The sequence below is a fragment of the Ictidomys tridecemlineatus genome, chromosome 1 (genome assembly GCF_052094955.1).
Source record: "Ictidomys tridecemlineatus isolate mIctTri1 chromosome 1, mIctTri1.hap1, whole genome shotgun sequence".
Lineage (NCBI taxonomy): Eukaryota > Metazoa > Chordata > Mammalia > Rodentia > Sciuridae > Ictidomys > Ictidomys tridecemlineatus.
The window spans coordinates 56,553,258-56,563,010 of NC_135477.1; the positions used below are offsets into that span (position 1 = coordinate 56,553,258).

At 34.3% G+C, this 9,753-nt stretch overlaps 1 non-coding gene across 1 annotated transcript; it reads left to right on the plus strand.

Annotated features, from left to right (window-relative positions):
* Nucleotides 1-8,049: 8,049 nt before the first annotated feature.
* Nucleotides 8,050-8,156, plus strand: LOC120886056 (U6 spliceosomal RNA). Its single transcript, XR_005728829.1, has one exon. It is a non-coding gene; the product is annotated as a U6 spliceosomal RNA (small nuclear RNA).
* Nucleotides 8,157-9,753: the final 1,597 nt, after the last annotated feature.

Sequence of the window (9,753 nt, forward strand, 5' to 3'; positions counted from 1 at the left end):
AAAAATGTAATTTCTCACTAAGCTGAGATTACATCTGATACTATAGTTCTCTTTTACCTCCAACCTCCATTAAAAGCAATAGGAGGTCCAGTATGCTAGAAAATTGATAGATATGGACAAATTTGAATGGGCAATACTGAAATAGCCAATTAAACTCACATGGAATGTTCTGAATGTCAATGTGCTCTCAGTGATGAACTATAGGAAGCTGTTTTATAAAGAACAAAAGTTTTGCCCATCAATCCCCCCAAAAGTCCCCTACTTTATTCTGAGTGAATTTGTAATATCCAGAATTATATTTCTCCCACATCATACCAAAGCAAGAAGTCCTTATCTTTCTGATCTGACTACATTCTTGATCAGTACATTTTTCCAAAGTAAAAAGAATTGTAAACTGAGGTGATTCAAAGAATTAGAGTCATCACACTAAGTTATAAGGTACCTTGTGAGTAATGGGAGACACCTCAAATATAGAAACACATTAGCACTTTTTCCCTTGCCAAGAGTACTTAGTTTTCGAAATGGCTTCTTGAAGACTTCTTGTACCCTGCATGACCCTTCATTTCTGGGGTTGTACTGGCAGATCATTTAAAGCCATCTTGCTAAACTGTATAATATTATAATTATACTGTCACATTAGAAGATTGCACGAGAAATTAATGAAACACCATTCACTTCAGACAAGAGCTATAGAAACTTAGAGTACTCTCCTGGGGTACACTTTTTCTATTCCAAATCAGCCTTAATAAAAAAGAAATCTCAAATCATATTGCAAAGTACAATTCAAGGAACAAATTTTGCTAAATGCTAAATGTTTTTCTCTATTTTGTTTGTTTTCCCTAATTTGGGGATATTAAGTTTCCTCTAGTTTCTCATAAACAGAGGACTGTTTCATTAAAAATCATTAGAAAAATTACAAAGAGAAAAAATAAAAACAAAGAAACATAAGAATGCCATATCTTCAAAATATTCAGTACCCTTCATTAGTCTTCATATAATTACAAGGTAGAAAACAATTAATTAATTCTTTGGGGATCTCAACACTCAATGTGCTTTCTCCAGATATAATATAGAAGTTATTGTGTTTTTTTTCTTTTTCAGGTTGCATGTGTGAAATTTAAACAACTATATCTACTTAATGGGATTCAGGGAAACAAAATACACACCAGTGTCAAACAGGCAGTTAAATTTCAAAAAATGGATTGAATCATTTTGTTCTCTCAAGCTGAGTCCTCTTGGCATCAATTTTAAGTGAACATAATGGAAAGAATATTTGAAAAATCATTTTCCCTTTTTAACTGTTCTGGTCTTTTTATTTGGTTCTGGTATCTCTCTCCCACATTTTGGGGGATTACTAATACTTTGTTATTCAATTATTCATTTCAGCTCAATGCTTTCGCACATTGCATTTCCGTTTGGAAATTAGACTGTCTGCACATATTTACATTACAGAAATGAATACAGAAGTTTCCACAAAAGGACTCAGTGGTACTGAATTAGTCCTTCCACTACAGGAGCCAGATGTTATGGGACTTCCTCTTCTACTGTCCTTGGCATCATATTCAGTATACACACCAGTTTATCCCTTTGTATTCACTAGCGGGCTAGCAGCTACATATGCATCTCTTAATCTCTATTCTGGTACTTATTCTAAAAATACCTGAAATTATAGCTAACTCCCATTTTATTGTAGCTAACTGGGCCACTGTTCTACTTTATTATCAATGGAATTCATTGATCTATTCACTTAAGCACTTAACATTTACTGCCTTTCTTTTAACTGACAGACACAGATAAGCCCTGGAAGTGGGAATTCAAGGTTGAATAAAATCATTTCCCTTGCCCTCAAGAAGCTCAGAGGATAGTAGAGTAGTCCATAGCATATATATTTTTAGTATAAAGGCACTTTTAGCTTTTTAATATAAAGGTGCTATGGGTTGAATGTCCCACCAAAATCCTTATTGAAAGGTATAAAGAGATAAGATCAGATAAGACCATAAGGAGATGATTGAATGGTGAGGTTTATGCCTTTGAGTGGATGAATATGTTCATGGATTAATGCATTTGTGGATTAATAGATTATCACAGGAGTGGCTTTTTTTAATAAAAGTAAGGTGTCTCTGGTTTGCTTTTTCTCTCACTGTAGGATGCTCACTAGGTAATGACCCAGTCAGAAAGCTTTCACCAGATGAGAAGCAGATGCCAATACCATACTCTTAAGACTTCCAAAACCATGAGCTGAACTCTTTTATTTATAAATTACCCAGTCTGTGGCAGTCAGTTATAGAAGCAGAAAATAAACTAAGACAAAGGATCACTTTTAAATATACATTAATTTGGGGTGCCATCTTACACAGAAGGGTATTTTTACTTTTGCAAGAAAAAATATAGTGAAAGTAAAGTTACTTTTAAGTTATTAATCTCTTTAACTGCACTGACATTTAATTAATCATAAAATTATGCATTTCAAAGATGAGAGTAAAAAAATGTGTGAGAAATATGATTTATTTGTGGGGAGGGTTAAGAGCCTAGATTTATTTATTTTTTAAATTAGGTCCTGGATTGGATCCCCGCTGGGCTATCTATTTACCAAGTGACCTTGGAGAAAGACTTCAAATTGCTCTTCAAAACTATGTTTATTCAATACAGAAAAATAGGCAATGTAATAGTCTCTATTTCTTTGTCTAAAATATACTATAAGAGACGTATTTTCAAAAAGAAGATGGTAAAGCAGATCTAGGCAGCAACTCCCAATCCTTCCATAGACCAAAAAGGAAGCAGCTAACCAGAGATGTGGGTGACAAAAGGAGTGGGGTAGAGAAAACCCAAGAGTTAATAACTTCTGGAGAACCCTGGGCCTGACCCAGCACTCAACAAAGCCTCTTCAGGAGCCCAGCCAAAGACAGGAAACTGACAACCTACCCCTATCATGGTGATAGATAAAACCCTGTGAAATACTCCAGCCAGGAAATTAGCTTCTGTGCCTCAGATGACCCACAGAGAGCCTGCATCTGCAGGACCCATAGCTGCAGATGAGCACAGGAACTTGGAAGTGCTGCCCCAAAGAGATCACCGGTGGAGTGGAGCAGATATTCACAATTCATATGACTTGAACACATTCAATTGCATTTCTTCTAAGTTTTAAAGTATTAACTGGAATAATTCATTTTCCCCCTGCTGAGATTTACTCTTGCTCTTCTAACACCCTCTTCTTCCTTTTACATTTCCTGCTGCTGCCTCAAATTCCTCCATCCATCTTTTTCTTCTTTTTTATCTTGAATTGTACTATTATTTTCTACCTTTTCTTTCACCAAATTTTTATTTCCTTCCATTTTCTGTCCCTAGACAATGTAGCCATGATTTTGCTATCTTTAATAACTAATTTTTCAACATATTGCAGAACATTACCTGGATTAAAAGGACTATTTTAAAAGAACTATATTTTAAACATGTTTTTGTTTTTCCTAAAGTTAATTAGCACATGGATTTGCTCTGCAGTGATTTTACTAAATAAGATTTATGTCTTCTCTCAAAATGGTGCTGATCCTGGAAATAGCAAAGGACATACACTGAGTGAAAATATCAATAGGTGGATATTCACGCTGCCTGGGGCTCTTAAGAGAAATAAGTTCACTAAATAGTCCCCTGCATGAAAGTAGAAGTGATAATTATTGCAGAAGATGGGTGCACAAATAAGCAGTATGAAAAAGCAAGGGAATAAACCACCCCAAACAGCTTGCAACACTTCAACAACTGGTCCCATCAAAACCACAGGGGGAAAAATGTTATGGGAACAATTTAGAAAGTTCATAGTTAAAATGTTCAGTGAGCTAAAACAAGAAGTAAGTAATTCATTTAAATAATATAGGAAGTGAACATCATTTCAATAAAAAGAGAGAGATACTGAAAAAGAACAAAAGAGAAATCCTTAAAATGAAAGATTCCATAGCTCAAATTAAAAACGTTTGGAAAGCATCACCAATGAAGACAGATTCTCAGAACTTGAAGAGAAAGTACAGTCTTGACTAAAAAAAGAAACCATGACAGAATATCCAAGAAATATAGATAATGTTAGGAGACCAAACCTAAGAATTATGGTATAAACAAAAGGCTCCAAAATGCAAACTAAAGGAATGCACAACCTACTCAATGAAATAATGTCAACAAGTTTTCAAAACCTTAAGAATGAGATAGAAATTCAAATAGAGACCATTAGAATTTCACACAAGAAATATCATAAAAGATCCTTACCAAGACATGTTGTAATGAAAATGCCTAACACAGAGAATAAATATAGAAATTTAAAAGCTGCATGAGAAAAATAGCAGGTCACACTTAGAGGTAAGCCAATCTATATTTCATCTAATTTCTCAAACCAGACATTAAAATCCTAGGGCTTGGAATAATATATACTAAGCTCTGAAAGGAAACTTGTGCCAATCATGATTACTATATCCAGCAAAACTATCCTTCAGACATGAGATGAAATAAAAACCTTCCATAATAAGTAGAAAATAAAACATTTCAGAACCACTAAGCCTGCACTACAAATCATACTCACTGAAATACTTCATGCAGAAGAAATAAAAAATAAAAATGAAAATCAGCATAAGAATAAACTGCAGTAGAAGAATAGTCAAAGAAGAATCAAGCATTAGAAAAATGACAGGAAATAAAAATCATCTTTCTATGAATATAGAAGGTCTAAACTCTCCAATCAAAGAACACAGATTGGCAAACTGGATTAAAAAACAAGACTCAATAATATGCTGTTTACTGGAGACTCACCTTAGAGTGAGTCTGGAGATGAAAGGATGCAAAAAGTATACCATGCAAATTGAAATTAAAAGCAAGCAGGGATAGCTATTCTCATATCAGACAAATTAAACTTTAAGACAAAGTTAATCAGAAGAGACAAAGAGAGACATTTCAGATTTGTTACAGGAACAAGATATAATAAATATAAATATTTATACCCCAAACATTGGTGCACCTATATACATAAAACAAACCTTCTTAATATAAAGAATCAAATAGACCACAATATAATCATACTGGGTGATTTCAATATAATCTCATCATTAGATAGCTCAGCAGATATAAACTAAGTAAAGAATCTTCAAAAGTAAAAAAAAAATACAATCAGTTGAGTGAAACGAACAGACATTTGACATATATAAGAATATGTTTTTCATTGACAGCTGAATTCACATTTTTTCTCATCAGCACATGGAATGTTCTCTAAAATAGATCATATTTTAGTGCATAAATCAAGTCCTGGGATATACAAAAATAGAGATAATTATTTGTATTTTATCATATAATAATGAAATAAAATTAGAAATCAACAATAAGAGGAAAAATAGAAAATATTTTAAAACTTGGTGGTTAAATAGTATACTTTTGAATGAGGAGTAGATCACAGAAGAAATCAGGAGATAAATTTAAAAAAATAAAAACAAATGAGACAAGTAGTACAACATATCAAAATCTCTGAAACAGTAAGAAACTACTTCTAAGAGAAAAGTTTATAGCACTGAGTTTTTACATTTTAAAAAAATAAACATCCCAAGTAAATAATATAATATTATACTTCATGTTCCTAGAAAAAGAAGAACTAATTTCAAAATCAGTAGAAGACAGAATATAATTAAGATCAGAGCAGAAAATAACGAAATTGAGAATAAAAAAGAAATGCAAAGGATGGGGGAAACAAAGAATTGGTTCTTTGAAAAGATAAACAAGATTGATAAACCCTTAGTCAAAATAATCACAAAAAGAAAGCAAAGACTGAAATCAACAAAATTATAGATGAAAAGGAGATATCTCCACACACAGTTCTTTTTATTTTTTTACTTTTTTGGGGGGAAGGGACAGGGTCTTGCTAAGTTTCTTAGGACCTTGATAAGTTACTGATCCTGGCTTTGAATGTACTGTCTTTCTGTCTCAGCCTCCTGAGTCACTGGGATTATAGGCATGTGTCACTGCACCTGGCTCCACACACATTTCTGAAATCCAGAGGATCATTATAAATTATTTGGAAAATTTTATTCTAATGAACTAAAAATATCTAAGAAATATTGGCAATTTTCTAAAGGATATAGAAAACATAAAAAGACCAATATCAAGCAATGAGATTGAAGAAGCATTTTAAAGTCTTCCAAAAAAGAAAAGATCAGGACCATATGGATTCTCTGTTGAAATATACCAGACCTTTAAAGCAGAAGTAACTCCATTCTTCCTCAAATTATTCTATGACATAGAAATGGAAGGAACACTCCCAAATTCAATCTATGAAGCTAGTATCACCTGATACCAAAACTAGACAAAGGCACATTAAGGAAAGGAATCCACAGCCCAATATTCCTGATGAACATAGATGCAAAAATCCTTCTAAAATATTGGATGATTGCATTGTAAAACATATTAAGAAGATACACCATGATTAAGTGGTTTTATTCCAGGAATGCAAATTTGATTCAACATACACAAATCAATAAATGTAATTCTCTGCAGCAAAATAACGGGAGGTGGGGGTGACGAACAACTTGTGTACATTGATACAGCAGGTGTAGGAGCCGTTTATTGTAGGACAGGAGCAGTATATATACATTCCACAGAGCTTATCTTAATTAACATAAAATAGATACAGCAGTCAACCAATAAGGGATCTCCACACTTAATGGCTCGCTGGTGTTACTTCACAAACCACTCCCTCTGGCAAAATGCCAGGCGCCATCCTGACTTGTTCACAGACTCTAACATTGAAAATAAAAATCATGTGATTATCTCAATAGATGCCAAAAAAAAAAAAGCATTTAACATAGGCCAGCACCCATTTATGTTTAAAATGCTGTAGAAATTGGGGATAGAAGGAACTAACCTCAAAATTGTAAAGGCTATATATAACTAAAACCTAAGGCCAACATAATATTGATTGGAGAAAACTGAAAGCATTTTCTCTAAACACTAAATAAACAAGGATGACCACTCTCACCACTGCTATTTAACATAGTCCTTTAAACTCTAGCCAGAGCTAGATAACAGGAGAAAATTAAAGAGGTTCAAATAGGAAAAGAAGTCAAATTATCTGTTTGCTGATGACATGATCCTATCTTTAGAGGACTCCCCCCCCCCAAAAAAAAATGAAATACCAGAATACTTCTAGAGCTTATAAAAAATATTTAGAAAAGTAGCAGGACACAAAAGCAGTGTACATAAATCAGTTTTTTTCCTATACTCCAATAATGAATCTGCTGAGAAAGAAATCAGGAAATCTATTCCCCCATTTACAATAAACTAAAAAAAAAAATACTAGAGAATAATCTAACCAAGGAAATGAAAGACCACTACAATGAGAACTACTGAACACAGAAGAAAGCAATCTTGAAAGAGAAGAGCAATGCAGGAGGCATCACAGTACCAGACTTTAAATCATACTACTGAGCTATAGTGACAAAAACAGTATGGTATTGACAGCAAAAGAGACATGAAGACCAATGGAACAGAACAGAAGACACACAGACAAACCCATGTAAATATAGCCATCTGACACTCCATAGAGGTGCCAAAAACAGATGTTAGAGAAAAATAACCTTTTTTAACAAATGGTGCTGAAAAAGCAGGATATCAATATGTAGAAGAATGAAACCAGATCCCTATTTCTCATGTTTGATAAAAGACTTAGGAATTAGACTAGGAACTTTGCAACTGCTGGAAAAAACCAGGGTCCATACTTCCATATACTGGCACAAGCACCAACTTCCTTAACCAGACTCCTAAAGCATAAGAAATAAAACCAATAATCAATAAGTGGGATAGCATCAAATTACAGCACTTCTCCACAGCAAAGAAAAAAAAATTAAGAACATAAAGAGAGAACCTACAGAATGGAAGTTCTTTCCAACCTGACCCCCAAGTCACAGGATTAATATCAAGTATATATAAAGCTCTAAAATATGTACCCCTAATCAAGAAAAAAATCCTGATTCATAAAAAGGCAAAGGAACCAGACAGACACTTCTCAAAATAAAAAAATACAAATGGCCGGTGCTCGCTTTGGCAGCACATACACTAAAATTGGAATAATTCAGAGAAGTTTAGCATGGTCCCTGTGCAAGGATGACACACAAATTCATGAAGTGTTCCATATTTTTAAAGGACTTAAAAACAGTATACTACAGGGAAACAGCCACATCAATGTTTATAGCAGCACAATTCACAATAGCTAAACTGTGGAACCAACCTAGATGCCCTTCAGTAGATGAATGGGTAAAAAAAATGTGGCATACACACACACACACACACACACACACACAATGAAATATTACTCAGTAACAAATGAGAATAAAATCATGGCATTTGCAGGTAAATAGATGGAGTTAGAGAAGACAATGCTAAATGAAGTTAGCCAATCCCAAAAAAACAATTGCTGAATGTTTTCTCTGATATAAGGAGGCTGATTCATTGTAGAGTAGAAAGGTGGAGCATGGGAGGATTAGATGAACTTTAGATAGGCCAGAGGAGTGGGAGGGGAAGGGAGGGGGCAAGGGGTTAGAAATGATGGTGGGATGTGATGGACATTATTATCCAAAGTACATGTATGAAGACACGAATTGGTGTGAATATACTTTGTATACAACCAGAGATATAAAAAATGTGCTCTATATGTGTAATATGAATTCTAATGCATTCCACTGTCATGTATTATAAAAATCAATAAAAAAGAAATACAATGGCCAACAAATGGAAGAAAAAGTATTCAACTTTTTGAGAAAGGCTAACCAAAACTATACTAAGATTTCATCTCATTCTACTCAGAGTTGCAATTATCAAGAACACAATTAATGATATAGGCCAGCAAAGACATTTTTTGGCAGGACTACAAATCAGTACAGCCACTTTGGAAAACAGTATCAGGATTCCTCAAAAACTAGGAATGGAACCATCATTTATAACTAGGGAATGACTCAGCTATCCCATTCCTTGGTATTTAACCAAAAAAAAAAACTGTAATTAGCATACTATAGTGATATAATCACATCAATCTTTGTGACAGTTCAATAGTTCAGTTATGAAATCAGCCCAGATGCCCTTCAACAGACAAAGAGATAAATAAAATGTGGTGTATATGCTCATGGGGTTTTAGCCATAAAGAAGAATCAAATTATAACATTTTCTGGTAAATACATGAAACTGGAGAACATCATGCTAAATGAAATAAGTCAAATTCAGACTGTCAAGAATGGAAAATTTTCTTGGATATGTAGAAGCTAGGCCAAAATAAGAGGGAACAAAAGTGTGGGGGTTGTTATCCCACGAAAATAGAAAAGAGATGAAGTTAACCAAACTGTCACATATGCATATATTCAGGAAGCCATTCATGAAATGTGTGAGGACCTTCTCTCGGCATTGCAGCCAGGCAAGTGATAGGTCTGGCTTTGGGAACTTCCTGTGGCACTTCCACTAACAGACCACCCAATGCATGTGACCTTCTCCACCATTCTGCTAGAAAGGTCTTGTGCAGCAGCACCAGAAAAAGGCATCACTCCTTAGGAACGGAGCAGCCTATCTGCCCCCACCTTTATCCTACTTTGGTGAAGAAATTTCCATGGAAAGCCTTTGCTGTTTTCTGATATAAATGAAGCAAATGCGGGCTCCTTTCTTTGTTTTAAGCTGGATACATCTGGTCCTGTCTCTGTGGCTATTTCACCCTTCTATTTTTCTTAGCTTTTATTTCTCAGCCAGCCCATT